Genomic DNA, 24,796 nt, shown 5'->3' on the forward strand with positions numbered 1-24,796 from the left:
TGATTCTTGCTGAGGCATTAGTTGCCTCAGTATCTTGGCCAAGTAGGCATTCGCCACTTAATGATGATATGCTGGATCCAATGTGACCTTGGGAGGAGTTATGTGACCTTGGGAGGAATGGGGGCAGAGCTTCATTGCCTACCCCAATCTTGTCCTTGCCCAATATTCTCTCTCATTCATAGTGTCAGGTGTGGCTCAGTGGGTCGCACTCTCACATCTGAGTCTGAAGATTATGGGTTCAAGTCCCACACCAGGAGGCTAGACTGATATTCCCAGTACAATACTAAGTGACTACTGCACTGTTGGACATGCTGCCTTTCAGATGAGCTGTTGTACTTTATAAATGAAAATCTTTACATTTTTCAACGGCCCAGTGGAAGGGAAGAGCTTTGAGGAGGCTTTGCAAGGCAGGGACAATGGTAACAAGCAGAGCGATCTAGGGAGTAAGTTCAGAGGTCGGGGCATGCTGGCTGAAAGAGCAGTGGCCAAGTGATTGAGGGGGAAGTGGGGAGTAACCCTGTGTCAGAGGAGCAGTGGGTTGCTTGTCACCTCGTAGTACAAACTCTGGCCTGCAAATTCCAGCTGCCAGCACAGTGTGATCGAAGATCGGGTCATTGTCACACTATCAGCGACCCTCAGGTAAGGGAGGAAGGGGGAGACCGGGTCAGGAGGTAGCGGTCGGCAGGTGGGTGGGCCGATTGGTGACCGGGGTTAAGAACTGGTGGTGATCTTGGAGGGGCCGCGCCTTCTTTTAATGTAGGGTTCGGGGGGGGGAGCACTCCTGCCTCTCCCGTCTCCACATTCAGGTAAGTATATTTTTAAAACTTACCTTGTTGGACGCGGCCTACTGCGGTCCCTTTAAGGACCACCTTTTAGGCCGCGTGTTGGCCTGGTTTTCCTGAGTGCAAGCCAGCTGCAGGTTGCCTCGAGGCAAACCAATCTTACAGAAACTGCTGCACGCTGATTTTTTTTTTGGCCTTTATCAAGATGGCGGGAGGCGCACTTCCAGCTTCTAATGAGCGTGTGCTTCCAGCCCGCCATCTTGGAGGCAGGAAACGGGCGCCGCGCGGCCTAGTTTCTAGGCCTCTGTTTGTCGAGGGGCAGAGAGGGCACAGGTAGAACCGCTGTTGTGCCGAGTGTTCAATATCTCCCCCTTAACGTCACTTCAAACTGAGCAGGGCAGCACTGGCACAACCCAAGTCCTCCGTTTTAATTTCCCTACCTTGCTGCTGCTGCCATTTCCCCCTCCAGACGTGAGGCGATAGTGTTTATAATGATCCGACCGTGACTGGACATGTGCGTGAAGCAGGCTCATGTTGATTTAAGGCTAACCGTGAGCTGCGGAGGGTTCAGGCAGCTGGGTTTGATTAGGGCCTGTTCATCTTTGTTCTTCCTGCACCAAATTATCCTGTTTTCTCGTGGAATTAAAAGTTATTCTTCAGGAAAGTTTTTGATTATCTTGCCCAGCTCTGTGGATGAGTAATGTGATGGTGCATTTTAATGCATGAGTGACGCTCCTAAACTTTCCTTTACGTTGCACCAGGATGAAGAAATGTTTGACAACTGGTTTGTATTTGTTTGGAGGGATTCCCACAATATGTCCCCTTTCTCCTTCAAGATGTGAGGTGATGCATTTTGGTAGATCGAATCGGGCCAGGACCTACTCCTTTAATGGTAGGGCGTTGGGGAGAGTTATAGAACAAAGAGATCTAGGAGTACAGATTCATAGCTCCTTGAAAGTGGAGTCCCAGGTGGATAGGGTGGTGAAGAAGGCATTCGGCATGCTTGGTTTCATTGGTCAGAACATTGAATGCAGGAGTTGGGATGTCTTGTTGAAGTTGTACAGGGCATTGGTGAGGCCACACTTGGAGTACTGTGTACAGTTCTGGTCACCCTATTATAGAAAGGATATTATTAAACTAGAAAGAGTGCAGAAAAGATTTACTAGGATGCTACCGGGACTTGATGGTTTGACTTACAGGGAGAGGTTAGACAGACTGGGACTTTATTCCCTGGAGAGTAGGAGGTTAAGGGGTGATCTTATAGAAGTCTATAAAATAATGAGGGGCATAGATAAGGTCGATAGTCAAAATCTTTTCCCAAAGGTAGGGGAGTCTATAACGAGGGGGCACAGATTTAAGGTGAGAGGGGAGAGATACAAAAGGATCCAGAGGGGCAATTTTTTCACTCAAAGGGTGGTGAGTGTCTGGAACGAGCTGCCAGAGGCAGTAGTAGAGGCGGGTACAATTTTGTCTTTTAAAAAGCATTTGGACAGTTACATGGGGAAGATGGGTATCGAGGGATATGGGCCAAGTGCAGGCAATTGGGACTAGCTTAGTGGTATAAACTGGGCGACATGGACATATTGGGCCGAAGGGCCTGTTTCCATGTTGTAACTTCTATGTTGATTCTTGATGAGGCAATAGTTGCCTCAGCATCTTGGCCAAGTAGGCATTCGCCACTTAATGATGTGACCTCGGGAGGGGCTATGTGACCTTAGGAACGAGGGTACGTGACCGTGGGAGGGGGTGGGGGACAGAGTTTCATTGCCTACCCCAATCCTGTCCTTGCCCAGTATTTTCTCTCACTCCTAGGGCACGATTTTAACTTTGAATTCCGGGTGCGTTGGGACAAACAAAAGGAGGCATTTCCGGAGCGGGAAGGAATCCCGGCTCCGACCCGCCAAAAAACGCGCACGGCCCAGACCCGTCTGGGCGGCCGTACGGTTCACAAACCCAGGAGTCCCCCCCGGCTCGAGATTTAAACCAGGAATTAAACTACTTTAAAGTACTTGAAATCTTCATTAATGTAGTTAATCATGCTGGGGAGCGATTTGAACGCTGCCTCAACGTCTTTCCCGTGTTGTGTGAAACAAACCCATGGGAAACTAGGCGGGTTTCAGCAGGCAGCCATTTGGCCCTGTTTGACAGACGGGGATAAAAGGTGAGTTATTGCAGCAGGGCACTCAGTTCTCTCAGGCAAACTTTTGGCTGGGAGATCTTTGTGTTTAGACTGAAAATTATTGGTTCACACTCAGAATCGTTCTGTTTACACAAATTTACCTACATTGCAAGAGAATCAGTAAGTGTACTCGCTTTTGCTGACATAGTTAGGTCATTGAAACGCTGCCTGCACTGGACCCAGGTGCGGGAGATGTTGCTCCTGCTGGTGACCTCCTCCGCCACCTCGAGCCAGGCCTTCTTGGTGGCAGAAGCAGGGCACTTCCTCCTGTCCGCCGGGTACAGCGTCTCCCTCCTCCTCCTCCTCACCCCGGCCAGCAGCACCTCAAGTGAGGCGTCACTAAATCGTGGAGCTGGCTTGCCCCTCTGCTGATCCATTTTGCCTGCTTGCTCCTTTGCCCACAAAAGCCATCGATGCAGTGGCCCCTTTAAATACAGAGACTCCAGCCGACAGCAGGTCATGAGGGCGCGCAATCCGCCCGCCGCGCAGCTTTCGGACGCCAAACCCGGAAGCCACTTTAAGGGCCATCCATTAAGTCGCGATCGCTTGGGGAACGGTAAGGATTTATTTTTCGGGTTTGCCACGTGCCCCTTGACCCCCCCCGGCCCCCCGCTGCCATCCCACCGCCTTATTAAAATCCTGCCCATAGTGTCAGGTGTGGCTCAATGGGTAGCACTCTCAACTCTGAGTCAGAAGGTTGTGGGTTCAAGTCCCACGCCGGAGACTTCAGGGCAGTACAGAGGGAGCACTGCACTGTCGGAGCTGCTGTCTTTTTGGATGAGATGTTAAAGTGTCTGCCCCCTCAGGTGGATGTAAAAGATCCCATGGCACTGTTCAAAGAAGGGCAGCGGAATCCTGGACAATATTTTTATTCCTCAACCACCATGTACAACAGATGATCCGGTCATTATCTCATCGCTGTTTGTGGGATCTTGCTGTGCGCAAATTGGCCATTGTGTTTCCCACATGACAACAAGTGACTGCACTTCGAAAGTACTTCATTGACCGTGAAGTGCTTTTGGCCGTCCCGAGGTCGCGAAAGGCGAGTCTTTCTTAGGAGCGGACTTTGCATCAAATCTCCTTAAATAGCGGCTCTTTTCACCCACCTTTCCTCTCCTTACTCCCCCCCCCCCACCCCCACCTAACCCAGGGACACAGACCAATGATCTGACCTCTGCCCTTCAGTGGTTGGCGTGTATCCATCAGCGTTTTTAATGGTCTGATTTTAACTGTGTATTCCTCCTTCTGCGTGTGTGGAAAGCAGCCTCCAATTGATTAATTACCGCACGGTGTCAGCGAGGACGGTGCACTGGTCAGCTTTAGCCACCTTACCTGGCTGTTGGACGATATATTGCAATAATCAGCATCCGCCAGGGACGCAGTGATTATGAACGGGCTTCTCAAAGTGCTTCTCATACAGTTAATTACTTTTGAAGTGCAGCGAGCGTCATGTGGGCAAATGTGACAGCCTTTCTGCAGGGCAAGGTCCCGCATGACAAGTTGCACTATTCTTAGTGATTTTTTGCTGAAGCGGGAGGGGAGGGGCGGGGAGGAGGAATGTTGGCCAGGCCACTGGGAGAACTGCATTTTTCTTCTTTGGACAGCATCATGTGATCGTTAATACTTACATAAAAAGAAAAGAAAGAATTTGCTTTTATATATGGTGCCTTTCACAACCTCAGGACGTCCCAAAACGCTTTACAGCCAATGAAGTACTTTTTGAAGTGTAGTCAATGTAGGAAACGCGGCAGCCAATTTGTGCACAGCAAGGCCCCATAAACAGCAATGTGATAATGACAATATAATGCCATAGGATCTTTTACGTCCACCTGAGAGGGCAGACGGTCTGACGTCTCATCCGAAAGATGGCACCTCCGGCAGAGCAGCGCTCCCTCGGTACTGCGCTGGGAGTGTCAGCCTAGATTTTTTTTTTTGTGCTCAAGTCTCTGGGGTGGGACTTGTTCCCATGACCGTCCGACTCAGTGGGTACCACTCCCGCCTCCGAGCCACGGCTGACAAGCCACCGAAGCAGGCAGAGGCAGGGCTCGGGTTCGACATCTCACCCGGAGGTTGGCGCGTCCAGCAATGCGTCTCTCCCTGGGCACCGCACCACCTACGGACCTGGCATACGGCAATAAAGGCTTTGGTACGACCAGGCCGTGCCGTCGGACACACCCTTTGGAATATGCGCCCTCACTGGTCTTGTGCCACAGAAGACCAATTCCAGTCGCATTAGCAGCTGATGGTGTCGCTGACTGAATGAGGTGAACTTCTGCTGCACAATGCGTTTCCACTATGTAACCCTGCCAGCAGTGTAATCAAGCCTGCAGCTCGGATTAGCTGCATATAAAAACTAACCCAAGTAGGTTTGTGTTTTTGGATCATTTAAGAAGTATTTCAAGCAATCTGAGTGGGATGTTACCAAAATGGCTTAGCGCTGTCAGACTAATTTATTGGGAATACACGAGGCTGACGCCGCCTCCAGGAATAGACCAGTGTATAAACCTTCTGGGCCTGCCAAATTCCTGCACAATTGTTTTTGCCGCAGTTGGTTGCTAAGACGAGGTTTAGTGTGCTGCGTGTTTTTTTTCTACAGACCTCTAGAGACGAAAAGGTCTGCTCCAAATGTGGATGTTCTGGGTTTATTTCCTCCTTGCAATCCAAGTCTCGGCACGCTGCTTTGCTTTCATAGCTGTGCCCGGAGACGGCGATGCTAATTCTTCACTAATCGTGGGTTTCTCCACTATGATTCAAGAGAAAATGAATTCTATTTATGGCATCACATTTTTCCTTCCTTACTCCTCTCCTTGATGGCACTGACTCTCGCCAAGGTCCACAGATACCAGCACCGCACCGCACACACCCCCCCAAGTACCTCAGGCCAATTTTGTGAGCCTGACTAACGAGCGTCAGTGTCAGCCGTGGCTCAGTTGGCAGCGCTCACGCCACCGCCCCCCCCCCCCCCGAGTCAGAAGGTCGTGAGTTCAAGTCCCACTCCAGAGACTTCAGCATTTAATCCAGGCTGACGCCCCCAGAGCAGTACCGAGGGAGTGCTGCACTGTCGGAGGTGCCGTCTTTTGGATGGGACGTTAAACCGAGGCCCCCGTCTGCCCTCTCAGGTGCAAATAAAAGATTCCCTGGCACTATTCGAAGAAGAGCAGGGCGGTTCTCCCTGATGTCCTGGCCAATATTTATCCCTCAACCAACACCTATAACAAAAAGATCTGGATATTTATCTCATTGCCGTTTGTGGGATCTTGCTGTGCGCAAATTGGCTGCCGTGTTTCCTACACTGCAACTGTGACTACACTTCAAATGTACTCCACGGGCTGTAAAACGCTTTGGGACCTCCCGAGGTCGTGGAAGGCGCTATATAAATGCAAGTTCTTTCCTTTTTTTTTTAAAAAGAGGACATCACAACCGATCGGTCACTACCCGATATCCTTGTCCGTGTACTTCCCAGCAAGGATTACCAGCTAGTAAATCAGGTCTGACAACCTACCTGATTTTATTTCTTCTTTATAGCCTGGGAGTACCAAGTCCATTTGCAGCACACCGATCCCTGCTCCAGCTGGGTTCAGATAATTTCAACACAGGCTGGGGCTCAGTCCGTCACTGATGGACGCGTTTACTCATTAAGCCACCAGGGGAGCTCTGGCGCCACCTTATTGGAGACCATGCCATCTCCCAGTTGAGCAGGTTCATTTCTACGCTCTTTTGCTCCCTTCCCCTAACACACCTTGGACACGATATAATCTCCGCCAGTTTTCACCTGCTGGGAGATGAGAAAAACGCTGTGCAAGAGTACACTCTGTTACTACTTTTAAATTTTACACCATTTCAGTTTTAGTCAGTCAGAAGATTACTTTCATTTTTATTAAACATTTCATTTGTTTTACCGAACCATAGAAGCTTACAGCTCAGGACAAAAGTAATGACTGGCATTTACATAGTGCCTATTGTGTCCCCAGGATGTCCCAAAGTACTTAACTCACAGCCAATGAAGTACTTTTGAAGTGTAATCACTGTAGTAATGTAGGAAATGCGACAGCTAATTTGCGCACAGCAAGATCCCACAAACAGCAATGTGATAAATGACCAGATATAATCTGTTTTTTGTGATGTTGGTTGAGGGATAAATATTGGCCCAGGACACCGTGGAGAACTCCCCTGGTCTTCTTTGAAATGGTCCAATGGGATCTTTTGCCTCCACCCGCGAGGGCAGGCCGGGTCTCGGTTTTAACCTCATCCGAAAGACGACACCTCCGACAGCGCAGCACTCCCTCAATACTGCACCGAAGTGCCAGCCTCGATTATGGGCTCGAGTCTGCAGAGTGGGGCTCGATCCCACAACTTTCTGACTCAGAGGCGAGAGGTCGTTCGGCCCATCGTGCCTGTGTCTTCCCTTTGCTAGAGCAATCCAAAATGATCTCCACTGCTTCAGGCTTCCCCATAGCCCTGTATCCTACTCTGCTTCAAATATTTCTCCAATTTTCCTGTAAGAGATACAATAGTCTCTACCTCAACCACTCCCTGTGACAAAGAATTCCATGCTTTAACAACCTCTTGAGTAAAGACATTTCTTCTATCCTTGCTTTTTTAGTGACCTTTTTAAATTGATGATCTCCCCCCGCTCACTGACTCCCCAACCAGAGCAAATAGTCTTTCCCTGTTCACTCCCATTAAAACCCTTATCTGGAGGGATTCACGGATGCTTGCTTCTCCTGAGTAAGTGGATCTGTGTGATGTCAAAGGTAGTCTCAGCCACTGCCATCCTTAACTGGGCTTAAATGTAACTCAAGGGTTGGGCAGAGGTGTAACCAAGGGGAGAAAGGTGAAGACCTTCTATTGTTTCGATAGAAACATAGAAAACATAGAAAAGAGGAGCAGGAGTAGGCCATTCGGCCCTTTGAGCCTGCTCCACCATTCAGTGCGATCACGGCTGATCCTCTATCTCAATACCATATTCCCGCTCTCTCCCCATACCCCTTGATGCCTTTTGTGTCTAGAAATCTATCTATCTCCTTCTTAAATATACTCAGTGACTTGGCCTCCACAGCCTTCTGTGGTAGAGAATTCCACAGGTTCACCACCCTCTGAGTGAAGAAATTTCTCCTCATCTCAGTCCTAAATGTCCTACCCCGTATCCTGAGACTGTGACCCCTTGTTCTGGACCCCCCAGCCAGGGGAAAATATCCTCCCTGCATCCAGTCTGTCTTGCCCTGTCAGAATTTGATACATTTCAATGAGATCCCCTCTCATTCTTCTAAACTCGAGTGAATACAGGCCGAGTCGACCCAATCTCTCCTCATACGCAGTCCTGCCACCCCAGGAATCAGCCTATCCTTTGGAGAAGGAGGAAAAGGACATGTGCCTATGAGGGAGGAGGTAACAGAAGGAGATCAAAGGAAAGCTTGTGTGTGTTTTTAAACAAGGAAGTTATGCTAAACCTTTATAAATCGCAGGTTAGGCCCCAGCTGGATCATTGTGTCCAATTCTGGGCACCGCACTTTAGGAAGGATGTCAAGGTCTTAGAGAGGGTGCAGAGGAGATTTACTAGAATGGTACGGGGGATGAGGGACTTCAGTTATGTGGGGAGACTGGAGAAGCTGGGATTGTTCTCCTTGGAACAGAGAAGGTTAAGGGAAGATTTAATAGAGGTGTTCAAAATCATGATGGCTTTTGATAGAGTAAATAAGGAGAAACTGTTTCCACCGGCAGAAGGGTCGGTGACCAGAGAACACGGATTTAAGGTAATTGTCAAAAGAACCAGAGGGAGGAGATGATGAGAAGTTTTTTTACGCAGCGAGTTGTTATGATCTGGAATGCACTGCCTGAAAGGGCGGTGGAAGCAGATTCAATAATAACTTTCAAAAGGGAATTGGACAAAAGGGGAAAAAATTTGCAGGGCTATTGGGAAAGGGCATGGGAATGAGACTAATTGAATAGCTCTTTCAAAGAGCCGGCACAGGCACGATGGGCCGAATGGCCTCCTTCTGTGCTGTATCAGTCTAGGATTGTAAGGAGGAGAAGGGGAATATAAGCGTGCAGACAAACGGTTCAAACGGAGATGGCGTTGAGCCAATGAGCGCTGTTAGCTTGCAGCAAACCATTAGTTAGCTCTCACATACTTTGGGGTTAGTAAAGTTCTGTAAATACACACGGGCGAGGATGATAAATTCTCCATGCTTCTGCTGACACCAGAAAAAACCCTTTCCTTAAACTTCCGAGGCCTTTGTTCTGCACAGTCCAACCTGAAAAAGTATTGGAGACAAGATTAATATGGATTACACATGACTAAGAAACGTATGGGAGAAGTTTCAATTTGCGGTTTTGGATCAGCTAAACGCAACCCAGACCTACAAAGGAGACAAAACACCCAGGCAAGTCCTTGCTCAAACGTTCCTGTAAGAGCTTGTCAACCTGATTCTTTGTTTTGAAAGAATAAACAGATTTCCTACAGTCCCATGACAGCCCATTAGTACAACGAGGAAATCCTGCCCTTTTAGTAGGAACAGGAGTAGGCCATTCAGCCCCTCCAACCTGTTCCGCCATTCGTTTAGATCATGGCTGATCTGTATCTTAACTCTATCTGCCCGTCTTGATTCTGTAACCCTTAATAACTTTGCCTCACGATAATCTATCAACCTCAGTTTTGAAAATTTCAATTGACCCCCAGCCTCAACAACTTTTTGGACTGTTGGACTATAACCTGGTGTTGTAAGATTCCTTACATTTGTCCACCCCAGTCCATCACCGGCATCTCCACATCACAACTTTTTGGGGGAGAGAGTTCCAGATTTCCACTCCCCTTTGTGTGAAGAAGTGCTTCCTGACATCACCCCTGAACGGCCTAGCTCTAATTTTAAGGTTATGCCCCCTTGTTCTGGACTCCCCCACCAGAGGAAATAGTTTCTCTCTATCTACCCTATCAAATCCTTCAATCATCTTAAACACCTCAATTAGATCACCCCTTAATCTTCTATATTCAAGGGAATACAAGCCTAGTCTACGCAACCTGTCCTCGTAATTTAACCCTTTTAGCCGACAGAATCATTCTGGTGAATCTACGCTGCGCCCCCTCCAAGGCCAATATATCCTTCCTGAGCTGTGGTGCCCAGAACTGAATGCAGTCTCCAGAGCTTTATATAAACCGTAACGTAACTTCCACCCCTTTGTAGTCCAGCCCCCTTGGGATAAACACCAACACTCCATTAGCCTTTTTAATAGGCAACAATCCCTTTTCCCCCCAAAAGACTCATCTCCTGCAGGCTCACTCTTCCAGTACCTCATCTGCGTGACCATTCTCATGTGCGGGGCTGAACCCTGAGCGTCGCCAGGTTATTCGACCAAGGGGGCCGGGGACGGGTAGCGGGGGTGGAAAGGCACCAGAGCTGAGCTTGATCCTGCCCATTTATATTTTTGGGTTCACATGTACAAATCTTAGAAGGTGGCAGTTCAAGTCGATAAGGCTGTTAAAAAAGCATACGGGATCCTTGGCTTTATGAATAGAGGCATAGAGTACAAAAGCAAGGACGTCATGCTAAACCTTTATAAATCACTGATCAGGCCTCAATAGGAGTATGGTGTCCAATTCTGTGCAGCGCACTTTAGGAAGAATGTCAAGGCCTGGGCGAGGGTGCAGAGGAGATTTACTTGAAGAAAACCAGGGATGAGGGACTTCAGTTAAGTGGAGAGACTGGAGAAGCTGGGATTGTTCTCCATAGAGCAGAGAAGGTTAAGGGGAGATTTAACTGAGGCGTTCAAAATTATGAGATGTTTTGATAGAGTAAATAGGAAGAAGCTGTTTCTGGTGGCAGAAGGGTCAGTAACCAGAAGACACAGATTTAAGATAATTGGCAAAAAGAACCGGAGTGGTAAATGAGGAGAATTTTTGTTTTTACGCAGCGAGTTGTTATGATCTGGAACGCGCTGCCTGAAAGGGTGATGGAAGCAGATTCAATAATAACTTTCAAAAGAAAACATTTGCAGGGCTCCAGGGAAAGAGCGGGAGGGGGTGGGGGGAGTGGGACTAATTGGAAAGCTCTTTCAAAGAGCCGGCACAGGCACGATGGGCCGAATGGCCTCCTTCTGTGCTGTGTGATTCTATACCCTCACCCGTTAGTGACACACGTGCACTTTCAGCAGGGGGCCCTGCCCTCATATCTTCTTTTTATTGCCCCTTCCCTAACCCGGGGGACACTGAACCTTATTGCAGGGCCTTGGCCGAGAGGGGCTCCCTCAGCACGGGCCAGGAATCGAAGCTGAGCGATTCCTGCGCTCAACGGCTCACTGCCCTAGGCCAGCTGGGCCTACAAGGGGGGGGAGTCACATTTGCTCCTTTTTTATAACTACTTTCTGCTGCCCAAGTGCTGCCTTTTCTAAATAAACCAACAAGGAGACACTGGGTTGCCCCAGTGCCATCAAACAAAAGGGCTTCCTTTTGAAAAGGGGCAAGGAATTAAACCATAAAAAAAACAATGGAAGCTTATAAACTTAAATAATAATGTATTATCCACTACGCACTCCAGCCCCCGTGGTGCCCACCGGCCGCGGGAAGCCTCGAGCGTACCGGCAGACACCGCGCGCTGCTTCTCCAGGGCCACCCGGGCAGTGGGAGCGACCGCCCCCACGGGCCGCATCTAAACCGGGGCCTGTAGGTGGCCATCTTGGCCGGGCCCACGAGGAGGTTCTCCAAAGTGTTGGTTTCTACTAGCAACGCTGCCTTACAACGAAGGAAAGACCACACACGCTCAGCACATATGCACACTACATGATTCACCGGTTCAAGCATCGCTGTGTTCATGCTTAACATAAAGATTTATATTCCCTTGGGGAACATTTCACAGACGCTGTTTAAATGGCTGCAGCGATATCTGTTGCTGTAGAATTCGGCCTCAGGCGGTTGTCAGCGTGATTCATTCCTTCACAAGGCCTCGCTCAGACCGTCTCAATTTGTGGAGGGTTCTTTTTTTCCCACATAGGCCGGCAGTCTGTTCCAGGCCTTCTCTCCAGTGTCACAATTGACCCAGCTATTAGATAACACATAAAGAGAAAGAAAGAAGTTGCATTTATATAGCGCCTTTCACGACCTCAGGACGTCCCAAAGCGCTTTACAGCCAATGAAGTAGGTTTTTTTTTGAAGTGTAGTCACTGTTGTAATGTAAGGAAACGCAGCGGCCAATTTGCGCACAGCAAGATCCCACAAACAGCAATATCCCACAAACAGCATTGTGATAATGACCAGATAATCTGTTTTTTTTTAGTGATGTTGGTTGAGGAATAAATATTGGCCCCAGGACACCGGGGAGAACTCCCCTGCTCTTCTTCAAAATAGTGCCGTGGGATCTTTTACCTGAGAGGGGCAGACGGGGCCTCGGTTTAACGTCTCATCCAAAATAATCCCTCAGTACTGCACCGGAGTGTCAGCCAGTATGATTTTGTGCTCACGTCTCTGGAGTGGGGCTTGAAGCGACAACTTGTACAGAAAGATTTCTGGTTCAGTCCCTTGGCCTGTGTTGATTATTGGCTGTGACCTGGGGCAGCAGTTCACCTTGGCCTCATGGGCTAGGGAGGAGAAAAATGAGCTTTGGTTCTCACTGCTGATGGCTACTGGAAATGTGTGTGTGCATTTGCGTGTGTGCATGCCCGCACATGTATGTTTTGTACGTACATGTGTGCGTGGGTCTTGTGTGTGTGTGGATCTGTGTCTCTGTGTGTAGGTCTGTATGGGTGTGTATGTGTGTGTGTGGGTCTGTATGGGTGTGTATGTGTGTGTGGGTCTGTATGTGTGTGTGTGTGTGTGTGTCTGTATGGGTGTGTATGTGTGTGGTTCTGTATGGGTGTGTGTGTGTGGGTCTGTATGGGTGTGTGTGTGTGGGTCTGTATGGGTGTGTATGTGTGTGTGGGTCTGTATGTGTGTGTGTGTGTGTGTCTGTATGGGTGTGTATGTGTGTGGTTCTGTATGGGTGTGTGTGTGTGGGTCTGTATGGGTGTGTATGTGTGTGGTTCTGTATGGGTGTGTGTGTGTGGGTCTGTATGGGTGTGTGTGTGTGGGTCGGTATGTGTGTGTGTGTGTGTGTCTGTATGGGTGTGTATGTGTGGGTCTGTATGGGTGTGTGTGTGTGTCTGTATGGGTGTGTATGTGTTTGTGGGTCGGTGTCTGTGTAGGCCTGTGTGTGTGTGTGTGGGTCGGTGTGTGTGTGTGTGGTGTGTCTGTATGGGTGTGTATGTGTGTGTGTGTGTGGGTCTGTATGGGTGTGTATGTGTGTGTGTGTGTGGGTCTGTATGGGTGTGTGTGTGTGTGGGTCTGTATGGGTGTGTGTGTGTGTGTGTGTGTGTGTGTGTGTGGGTCTGTATGTGTGTGTGTGTGGGTCTGTATGTGTGTGTGTGTGTGTGTGGGTCTGTATGTGTGTGTGTGGGTCTGTATGTGTGTGTCTGTGTGTGGGTCTGTATGTGTGTGTGTGTGGGTCTGTATGTGTGTGTGTGTGTGTCTGTATGGGTGTGTATGTGTGTGTGGGTCGGTGTGTGTGTGTGTGTGTGTGGGTCTGTATGGGTGTGTATGTGTGTGTGGGTCTGTATGGGTGTGTATGTGTGTGTGGGGATCGCTGGCCGAAAGATTTGTGTGGGGCCGGTCTGTGTCAGTGAAAACTCTCTCAAATGTGCATGCCCTAAACCAATAAACATTACAGCTTGTAATCTTGGGCTCCAACTCTGCTTTGCTCAGTTGGTAGCACTCGCACCAACCGTGGCTGTGAATTCAAAGCCCACACTGGGACGCAGGCATAGAATCCAGTCACTCCAGCGCAGTACTTGGGGAGAGTTGCATTGTCGGAGGCGACGTCCTTTGAACGAGATGTTAACCTGAAGCAGGGGACTTCTCCCAGGGGCAGCACAGCTGCAAGTACAGCAGCCGGCTTGGACAAAATGGAGGCCAGCGGGGAGTCCATCCCGGACAAAATGGCGGCAAGCGCGGCCACCATTTTGGAAAAAAGGCCACTGTAATGTCCTGGTCAACATTCTTTCCTCAACCTACAATTCGTTGTAGACTAATTGATAGAGATCTCTGCGCTCCTCCAATTCTGGCCTCTTGCGCATCCCCGATTTTCATCGCTCCACCATTGGCGGCCGTGCCTTCAGCTGCCTCGGCCCTAAGTTCTGGAATTCCCTCCCTAAACCTCTCCACCTCTCTACCTCGCCCCACTAGTGGAAACATCTTCTCTACGTCTACCCTATCAAACCCTTTCATTATTTTAAAGACCTCAATCAGGTCACCCCTCAGCCTTCTCTTTTCTAGAGAAAAGAGCCCCAGCCTGTTCAATCTTTCCTGAAAAGTATAACCTCTCAGTTCTGGTATCATCCTAGTAAATCTTTTTTATACCTTCTCCAGTGCCTATATACCCTTTTTGTATTCATTTTAGGGTTGATACAATACCATTAACAAAAGCACTAAACCATTCATGTGAAATTCCTTTGTCTGCTATTTTAATGAAGTCATTAACCCATTTATTGTAAACATTAAATAGCAGCCAATGTGCAATTTGTTCTTTTAAAAAAAAACTCTCTAAAAGATCTGATTCGTTTCCAGTTACAATGTCACTGCATGAATGGAGAGAAGCTTTTTTATCAAAAATTTTCTGATCAGCATTCGATTAACGCCAGTGTTAAAATAACGCCAATTGGAAAATGTCAACCCTTCAACCAACTCAACAATTGTACGTGTGTGTGGAAAGCATATGATGTGCAAAGACTTACATTTATACCGTGCTTTATCAGAGCTCTCAACGGGCTCTACGCACGGGATAACATACTTTGAAGTGTAGTCAATGTTGTTATGTAGGCGAGCGCGGCAGCCATTTTGTCTCATCGTCAGATCCCGCAAAGAGATGAATGGCCGGTTTGTGGCGGGTCTGGTCCAGAGGGATGTTGGCCAAGCCATCGAGAGAGGTCCCTGCTCTTCTTCGAATAGTTCTCAATATAGAAAGAAAGAAAGAAAGAACGTGCTTTTATATAGCGCATTTCACAACCTCAGGCACTTGAAAGCCAATGAAGTACTTTTGAATTGTAGTTGTTGTTGTAATGTAGGGAAACAGTTTTCAAAATTGATGCCGATTACTATTAGACATTGAACAATTTTAAAAGTCAACTTTATACATGTGTAATAACCTTCAGAGAAAAAGTAATCCAACTCCCTCCCCTCCTCCCATTGAATCCTTGAACAATATTTCCCCCCTCCAGGGAATTACATTTAAATATCACAGTTTGCGATCTGTGAACTATCTACCACAGCCTTTAGGCATGCAGTCCTGTTTACTGACCATCTTTATCTGATTGGAATAGTTTACTCTTGTTAACCACACAGCCTGCAGCACACTACCGCCCTTGTCTGATGGACAATGCTGTGAATTTGCCGGTTCTTGCAAGGTATCTTCTGCCTTTTTTTTGTTCCAACGTCTTTCAGATGAGACATTAAACCCGAAACCCTGTCTCCCCTCTCAGGTGGATGTAAAATATCTCACAGCCACTTTTTTGAAGAAAAGCAGGAGAATTCTCCCCGGTGTCCTGGGCCAATATGTATCCCACAACCAAAATCACAAACAACAGATTATCTGATCATCATCACTTTGCTGTTTGTGGGATCTTGCTGTGCGCAAATTGCCTGCCACGTTTCCCTATGTTACAACAGTGACTACACTTCAAAAGTACTTCATTGGCTGTAAAGCGCTTTGGGACGTCCTGAGATCGTGAAAGGCGGTGTAGAAATGCAAGTTTTTCTTTCTTTTTTCATTTTCTTTTCTTTGACCTTAGCTCCGACCCTGGTCTGAAGGTCTCACTTATTGGTGATTTAGTTTGAAAGTTCCTGTAGCCTGACTTTCGAGCTTTGAAGCAAGGAAATTGGAATGGCAAAATGATGGCCTCATTGAAAATTGCCTTGCCTTGTAGCACCGCACATCACATGGGACTCGAACTCCTTACTTTGTGATACTCTCTAATTTAATGACAATATTAATAGCCAGAAGACTGGCATTGATTGATCAGAGGTTATTGCAAATGGTCTGATTACTTGTAAGAGCATAAGAAATAGGAGCAGGAGGAGGCCATAGGGCCCCTCGAGCCTGCTCCGCCATTCAACAAGACCATGGCTGATCTTCTACCTCAACTCCACTTTCCCGCCTGATCCCCATTGTGCCAATTGTTGGTTCTCTGGTGACCGGCATTCAAAATTTGGATCTTAATGAAGGTTGAGGTTTTATTGGGCAAACGGGAACATTGCACACCCTTGCAAACTGTGGATCCCATCACATCTTTCCTCTCTTCCCCTACCCCCCTCCCCAAATAAAATAAACCAGCTATGAAATCATAATTTTTAATTTTAAAACAATATTTAGGATCCTACATCAAATGAGTTGGGGGGGTCGGGGGGATAGGGAACAGGAAAATTGCCCATCAGGTTATTTATTCACGAGACTCGGTGAGGCTACGATTTAAATTCTAGTCTTCACCGGCCGCTGTTCTGGTCCTCCCAAGGCGATCGATCTACTGGTCTTAATTGACACCGGACCTGTTTTCAACACACCTTGGCATTAGAACAAGCTTCACTTACCGTATCGGTGGAGATGTCATGTTACTGGGTGGTCGTGCCCTTTAAGGGAGGAGGATGGGTGTGGAGGGTGTGTGGAAGCTACTGTACTGAGTGTCTTCCGAATCCTCTGTGTATAGTCTCTGCTTTCACTAGTCATCCATATGCTGTATAGATGGTGCTCGAGAGAGAGAGAGAGAGAGAGAGAGAACGGAGGGGCTGAAAGGCAGAAGGTTATAATTTTACAGAGTTGCCCGGGCAGCAACACGACCAGAAATGATTAATCTGCTTCACCAACACCCCCCCGCCCCCCCATAAACCATTCAATTAAGAAACGGGTAATAGGGGTAGAATAATAAATAGCCAGGGCGGGGGGTTACAACACTGCAATATCTTTGAGAGGTCCCGATGACATGCCCTCATAAACCGAGAGCAGCTGAAGTGATTTCTAATCCTTTTCCAAATCCTCCTTCTCTGGCCCCTTCTCCGCCAAAGGAAAATTTACGCTCGCTCCCACTGGAGATCCCCCGACATGTGATCTGTTAGGTTTCAAAATACTGCTACAGTAACCTTGTTCCCCGGTGTGCATTAGGGTTGCCAACCCTCCAGGATTGGCCTGGAGCCTCCAGGAATTGAAGATTAATCTCCTGGACACTGTTGTGAGCCAACACCCCTGGAGAAAAATCAGAGGGGGCATTTAAAAAGAAGTGTGTTTTTTTACATTTTCTTTGAAGACTTTAGTTATTAGTTATAAAAATAATGGTAAACAATTTTACAACACCAAGTTATAGTCCAACAAATTTATTTTAAATTCCACAAGCTTTCGGAGGCTTCCCCCTTCCTCAGGTGAACGGTGTGGAAGGAGGAAGAGGAGGAAGCCTCCGAAAGCTTGTGTGAATTTAAAATAAAATTGTTGGACTATAACTCGGTGTTGTAAAATTGTTTACAATTGTCAACCCCAGTCCATCACCGGCATCTCCACATCATAAAAATAATGGAGATGGGGGGGAAAAAAAGGCTGTTTGACTGACAGTCAAGAATCGTCCAATTGGGAGTCTTTTCGCTTTCCAATTGGCCGCACCATGAGGATGGAGGTTTGGGGCACAACCAATGGCGGGAGTGTGGGGGGGGCGGGGCAGTTGGAGGCAGGAAGTCAGGTGACGTAACCTCCAGGGATACATTCAACCAGAGTTGGGAAGCCTAGTGTGCCTGCACACTGTGTCTAGCTGGTATCAACGAAGGGGTGTGAGGAGGATGGAAATGTTTATATTACATTGACCGACAGCAGCGCACAAAAGCAAACCGGGTAGATTTTCAAACTTCCCGCCCAGGTATAAAACCGGCGATGCGGATTGGCTGCCCGTTACAGAAACCGTCCAATTAATCATCCAAACCAGTGTCTTCCCCCTCCCCCCCCCCCCCCCCCATTCAGGAGAGAAGTTAGGAAACACTTCTTCACGCGAAGGGTGGTAGAAGTGTGGAACCCTCTCCCACAAAAAGCAGTAGATGCTCGCTCAATTAATAATTTTAAATCTGAGATCGATAGATTTTTGCTAGCCAAGGGTATTGAGGGCTATGGAGCCAAAGCGAGTAAATGGAGTTAGGATACAGATCAGACATGATCTCAATGAATGGTGGAACAGGCTTGAGGGGCTGAAGGGCCTACTCCTGTTCCTTTGTTCCTATATTCCCCCCCCCCACCACCACCCCACCCAACCCAACAAAACGCCTTGTACTGTTTATACATTACAAACAATAAGGCACACAATCATTACACATTTACATATGACAAGAAGTGGGGAGGAAAGACCACCAGTGTCATCAACGCTTACTGTACCCACTGGACCAGAGATGTCCAACCTGCACCGCCCCCCTCCCCAGGGCCACATTTGCCCCCTCCCCTCCCAAGTGTCAATCCAGCCTTCGAAGCCCAGACCATGCAGTCCTATTTCAACTGATATTTCTTCTTCATTGGTTTGTCCTATTTAAATTTTGTGGGCCTGGAGATTTAGAAAGGGCTCTTCTTAGTACTGTTGCCTCACTAGATGGATTCCTGGGATGTCCTATGAGGAGAGATTGAGTAGAATGGGCCTATACTCTCTGGAGTTTAGAAGAATGAGCGGTGATCTCATTCAAACATATAAGATTCTTAGAGGGCTTGAGAGGGTAGACCCTGAGAGGCTGTTTCCCCTGGCTGGAGAGTCTGGAACTAGGGGGCATCATCTCAGGATAAGGGGTCGGCCATTTAGGACTGATATGAGGAGGAATTTCTTCACTCAGAGGGTTGTGAATCTTTGGAATTCTCTACCCCAGAGGGCTGCGGATGCTGAGTCATTAAGTATATTCAAGGCTGAGATAGATAGATTTTTGGACACTAAGAGAATCAAGGGATCAGGCGGGAAAGTGGAGTTGAGGGCGAAGATCAGCCATGATCTGATTGAATGGCGGAGCAGGCTCGAGGGGACGTATGGCCTACTCCTGCTCCTATTTCTTATGATCTTACAATTGGAGAAATCTTAAATCAGAGTATCGAGATATCAGGACTTTTAGGTATATGCAAATTCATGGGATCATGGGTTTATACTTTAAATGTGACCCCTGAGACTCCATGGTATCTACCTATGTAGTCCATAAAGAGAAAAGCTTGGACAACCCATGCACTGGATGGTGTAATCTGGTGCACACTCCTTTCTAAGCATTAGCAATGCTAACTCTGTCATTTTTGCTACAATTTTACTATTGCATAGGAATTGTTAGATGAAAAAAGACCAAGGTCCATCTGGGTCGCCTTCTACCATCCTGATAGTCGTATGAGACAACGATAATGGAGTTGTTGACTAATCACAGCAATCAATCTCTATCAATTGGTCTACAACAGACCCAGACACGAGCCGAGGAAAACCCCCAGTGGTGGAGAGCTTTGGGAACCATAGGTCCAAAGTAACCTGTTCCTCCCAAGCAAGTTACACTACCACACGTCAAGTCTCAAATTACTCATGTACTGTATCCCAAAATGTCATTTCCTTAAAGAAATCTATCGAATTTGCAATTGGATGAATCAATACTAACTGATTCCACCGTCTCTCTAGGGAGCCTGTTCCGTAGATTGACCACTCGCTCACTGAAATATTGTTTCCGCAGATTAGTTTTGAACTTAAAGCAAAATACTGCGGATGCTGGAAATCTGAAATAAGAACAGAAAATGCTGGAAAAGCTCAGCAAGTGAGGCGGCGTCTGTGGAGAAAGAAACAGTTAAGGTTTCAGATCTGAAACGTTAACTCTGTTTCTTTCTCCACAGACTCTGCCCCAGTTTTGAATTTATCCTCTTTCAAGTGCAGGCCGTATCCTCTGGTTCTACTGTTCTGGACAAGGTGAAACAGCTTATCATGTTCGACATTATCCAGTCCCCTTTAGAACCCTAAAACCAGCAATCATTTCGCCTTTCAACCTTCTCTTCCCCAGTGAGAACACGGCCGTTTTACATAATCATAATTTATTAAAGTATCAACCTACATTATAGGAATATAATAGAACTTGTACAATTGTAGTTGTGATCTGGAATGCACTGCCTGAAAGGGCGGTGGAAGCAGATTCAATAATAACTTTCAAAAGGGAATTGGACAAATACTTCATAGAATCATAGGGGGAAAACTTGGATAGGGCCTGTTTTTGGGCGGGAGTAGCACGATCCGCTGTTACCCCGCACCCCATGGTCCCTGCGCAGGCAGGACGAGATTTTTGTCAGGCCTGAGGACTTACCTGCAATCTGCGTTGGAAATCAGCGTTGAACAAGGATTCCATGCAATTCGCACTTTCCACCAGCAGGGGGAAGCTCCAATCTCTTAAAGGCAGGCTGTCTGTTAGAAATCTCTTAAAGGTCGCTGGTACCTGTTATTTGCTGAATATAACAGCCTGCTGTCTGCACGGAGTCTGAACGGAGATCAAACATCGCACACACGTAAAGCACAGATACAGGTCCCATCCCTATTTTTACATACTGATGAGTTATGTTAAAACATTGAATAAAGGTTGCGCACCACTAAATCCCACATCCTCCAAACTGCACACAAGACCTCACCAATCTGCCAATCCGTGCACCAAGGTTCTCTGCTGATGCATCAGAGGCCTTGGTGCAAGAGGCGGACAGAAGGAGGGACATCCTATATCCGCAGTGGGTGGGTGGGGGGGGAGCAAGAGGCCCTCCAGACATACATCCAAAAGGTAGTGGGAGGCAGTAGGGGATGAAGTCAATGCCAGGCGCACGGCATCATGAACATGGATGCAGAACAGGAAGAAGTTCAATGCTTTGACATGAGTGGTCAAGATGAGTGAGGTCAACTGTCAAGTGGCGTCTCCTACCAACTACATCACCAGCCGCATCCATTGCTCCACGCACTACACCCCCAATCACCCATATACCAACAAACTCTTTCCATCAATACTCAACCCTCTCACCCTACACATTACCACCGTTGCAAGCTGCCCACCCACAACTCACTGGCCACACAACTCACTGGCCACACACATAGGCACATCACCCAGACACACATCCCGCTTTCTTGCAGGAGAAGATGGCATATATCAGGAGGCAGCAAGTGGCGGTGGCATTTTGCCCCTCGAGCATGTTCCACCACTCGATCAGATCAGGGTGGACCTGTGACCTAACTCCATATACCCGCCTTAGCCCCATATCCCTTAATACCCTTGGTTCACAGAAATCTATCAATCTCAGATTTAGAATTCTCAATTGAGCTAGCACCAACTGTCATTTGCAGAAGAGGGTTCCAAACTTCTCCCACCCTTTGCGCGTAGAAGCATTTCCTAACTTCACTCCTGTACGTCCTGGCTCTAAATGTTCGGCTATGTCCCCATGTCCTGGTATTCAAGTACAGGAGACCTCCAAAAAAACAGTTACAAATGTCTGAGCAGCCAGAAGCAATAATCCAGCCACTAACCTGTAAATCCTGCATGGTCCCTTTAAATAGCGCCGGTGGGGGGTCCTCCAGGCACTCTAAGACACGTTCAGATGGTCGGGGTTAAGACTGTGCAAAATGCTGTCCATCACTTTTAATCAGCGTTGTACACTGATTGAAGCCATTTTCTCCCTAATTTACATGATTCCAGCGTTTGTTAACTGCGCCTGTGCTAACTCCTATACCAAAATGGCGTCTGGCGCACGTCACGCAGGAAACGTGCGTGCGCATCCAAGACGCCATCTTGGATGTCGGAGAGGCCGTGTAGCGCCGAAACAACGGGTGCTACACGGCCCAATTTAGCGCCCAGTGTATCATACAGCAGAGAAGGAGGCCATTCAGCCCATCGTGCTTATGCCGGCTCTTTGAAAGAGCTATCCAATTAAACCCACTCCCTTGCACTTTGCCCGTAGCTCTACAAATTTTTCCTTTTCAAGTATTTATCCAATTCCCTTTTGAAAGTTACTATTGAATCTGCTTCCACCGCCCTTTCAGGCAGTGCATTCCAGATCATAACAACTCACTGATTTAAAAAAAACATTCTCCTCATCTCCACCTCCTCACCCCTTGGCCTCTTTTGCCAATTATCTTAAACCTGCGTCCTCTGGTGATTGACCCTCCTGCCAGTGGAAACAGTTTGAAAAGGAAAAATTTGTAGGGTCATGGGGGAGAAGAGCAGGGGGCGAGTGGGATAATTGGATAGCTTTTTCCAAAAAGCCAGCACAGGCACGATGGGCCAAATGGCCTCCTTCTGTGCTATATGATTCTATACTAACGAAGTAAAAAAAATTTGCAGCTCCACTTTACTCTCTACATTTATTTTTGCATCAGATCAGATTGCAGTGTAACACTTTTGTTTTAAAGCTGCAGACAAGTCCTTTGGCACAGCCAAGGCGATCGAATACCTTAAATTTCGCGACAAGCGGAAAGGTATTAAAAGATGTTTCTCGAGGATTCTTCCCCCGGCGCTCAGCAGCTAATTTAGGATTTTTTTGCAGCCTTTTCTACACCGAGAGCCAGAAGTTCAGTCGGAACTGAAAAGGGGGAGGGGGGAGAACGGGAAAGGAGAGGAGGGGGAGAAAGAAAACAACTCGCAGTCTGCAAAAAGGAAAGGCGCTCCTTAAATGGGCACGAGCGTTGTGGGATCGGGGGTCACGACGAGAGAAAAAAAAAACAACAAAGGAGGCTGAGTCAGGCTGACCTCCCAAAGCCAGACTTTGGGGGATTGTCCAGAATGCTTGAACAAGACAGAGTACAGCTTCAGCAGGCTACCAAATAAGGAGTTGATGCGGAGCATTTCAGAATAGTAGTTATTCCATTTTTCCTCCCCCCCCCACCCCCCTCCATTAAACCTTAAACACAGATCAGAACGTTACCAGTAATGTTGGAGACTCGGTATGATGTAGCTTTTTGATGGGTCACAGCATCCCTCGTGGAGGTGGGGGGGTGCCTTTGCCTTTTTTATCTTCCTCCTCTTTTGTTGGGATTTCTCTTCCTTCTCCCCACGGAATTAAAAGCACCATTGAAGGAATTTACTTTTTTTTTTCCACATAGAATTGCACAGAAACAGGCCATTCGGCCCAACCGGTCTATGCCGGTGTTTATGCTCCACGCGAGCCTCAGTCCCTCCCTGCTTCATCTCACCCTATCTGCAATTCCTTCTATTCCTTTCTCCCTCATGTGTTTATCTAGCTTCTCCTTAAATGCGCCCATGTCATTCGCCTCAACTACTCCTTGTGGTAGCAAGTTCCACATTTTAACCACGCTCTGGGTAAAGAAGTGTCTGCCGAATAGAACCTTGGTTAGACCAAACTTGGAGCACTGTGCACACTGCTGTTTAGAATTTGGGTCCAGGGTTTCATTCTGCTTCATGTTTTCTGGATGGAATTAATGCTACAGCTGTAACTTTACTGCAGGGGGTGACCCTCCCCCTCAAGGTGACGCCAACCTGGAATTGGGTCGTAACCTGAGGGGAGCTGTGTCAGACCTCCATCGAAATGCCAATGACCCTTGGTGGAGGCAGTCCCACCTTCCCCCCGCACCCCCTATTCCTGGAGAAGGGGTCTCATATGGCAGCAAACCCCCACCCTCCCTTGGGGAGACATTTTCCCCCACCTTCTGTGGAGAAGGCAGTGCACCCTTAGTCAAAGCAATCCCATCATCTATCTCCAGAGGAGGGGGTCTCCTATAGAAGTGAACCCAGGCCTCCCTGGAGGAGGCAACCCCCCCGCCTTCTCTGGAGAAGGCAGTCCCACCTACGGAGGCAGACCCATTACCCGAAGGAGGCATTCCGCGGCAAGCAGTTTACCTCCTGACACCCCAAAACCTCTCCACCACCTACAAGGCACAAGTCAGGAGTGTGATGGAATATCTCCACTTGCCTGGAATGATGGAACTCCAACAACACTCGACGCTCGACATCATCCAGGACAAAGAAGTCCGCTTGATCAGCACCCCAACCACCACCCTAAGCATCCACTCCCTCCACCACCGGCCCACCGTGGCTGCAGTGTGTACCATCCACAGGATGCACTGCAGCAACTCACCAAGGCTTCTTCGGCAGCACCTCCCAAACCTGCGACCTCCACCACCTCGAAGGACAAGGGCACCAGGTGCATGGGAACACCATCGCCTCCAAGTTCCCCTCCAACTTACACACCATCCCGACTTGGACATATTCCTTTATCGTCGCTGGGTCAAATTCCTAGAAGTCCCTACCTAACAGCACTGTGGGAGAACCTTCACCACACGGACTGCAGAGGTTCATAAAGGCGGCTCACCACCACCTTCTCAAGTGCAATTAGGGATGGGCATTAAATGCCGGCCTCGCCAGCGATGCCCACCTCCCGAGAATTTTTTTTTTTTAAAGTCCCCGTTTGAGGAGGCAGTTCACCTCAAAGCCTTCCCAAAGGAGGTAGCCACACATAACTTGCGTTTGATGGCCACCTGAGTATAACTTGAACGCAATGTCGAAGTTGATTTAAAAGATGCTCATGGGGTCCACTGGATCTCCTGTGCACTTTTTAAACTTACCCATAGTTTATTTAAGTGCAATGAGAATGCTGACACTCCCTCCTGTGCCAGGAGTGGAGCTCTATGCATGTGCAGAGATCGGTCCTAGACGGGAGAATTCAAATTGGAGCCAGGCAGTGTAAATAAGGTAACAGCTGGGCAGGCTAGCCTCTTTTCTACTAGGAAAGAGAAGGCTGAGGGATGACCTGATAGAGGTCTTTAAAATAATGAAGGGGTTTGAGAGGGTAGATGTAGAGAAGATGTTTCCACA

The 24,796-nt window shown here is 47.9% G+C and overlaps 1 protein-coding gene and 1 long non-coding RNA gene across 7 annotated transcripts in view; one reads left to right on the forward strand and one right to left on the reverse strand.

The window, feature by feature from the left end:
* palld (palladin, cytoskeletal associated protein) overlaps positions 1-24,796 on the forward strand; it is a 369,602-nt gene that overhangs the window by 262,191 nt on the left and 82,615 nt on the right. The gene's annotated exons all lie outside the window — the stretch shown is intronic.
* On the reverse strand, positions 5,412-21,824 carry LOC137320730 (uncharacterized). Of its 2 annotated transcripts, none has more exons than XR_010962631.1 (5): positions 21,496-21,824; positions 16,565-16,759; positions 11,744-11,993; positions 9,093-9,215; positions 5,412-5,704 (listed from the first exon to the last, which is right to left on the reverse strand). It is a non-coding gene; the product is annotated as an uncharacterized lncRNA (long non-coding RNA). The 2 variants fall into 2 exon arrangements; XR_010962630.1 differs by lacking the exon at positions 5,412-5,704 and adding an exon at positions 6,923-7,457.

Source organism: Heptranchias perlo, chromosome 4, assembly GCF_035084215.1.
Source record: "Heptranchias perlo isolate sHepPer1 chromosome 4, sHepPer1.hap1, whole genome shotgun sequence".
NCBI lineage: Eukaryota > Metazoa > Chordata > Chondrichthyes > Hexanchiformes > Hexanchidae > Heptranchias > Heptranchias perlo.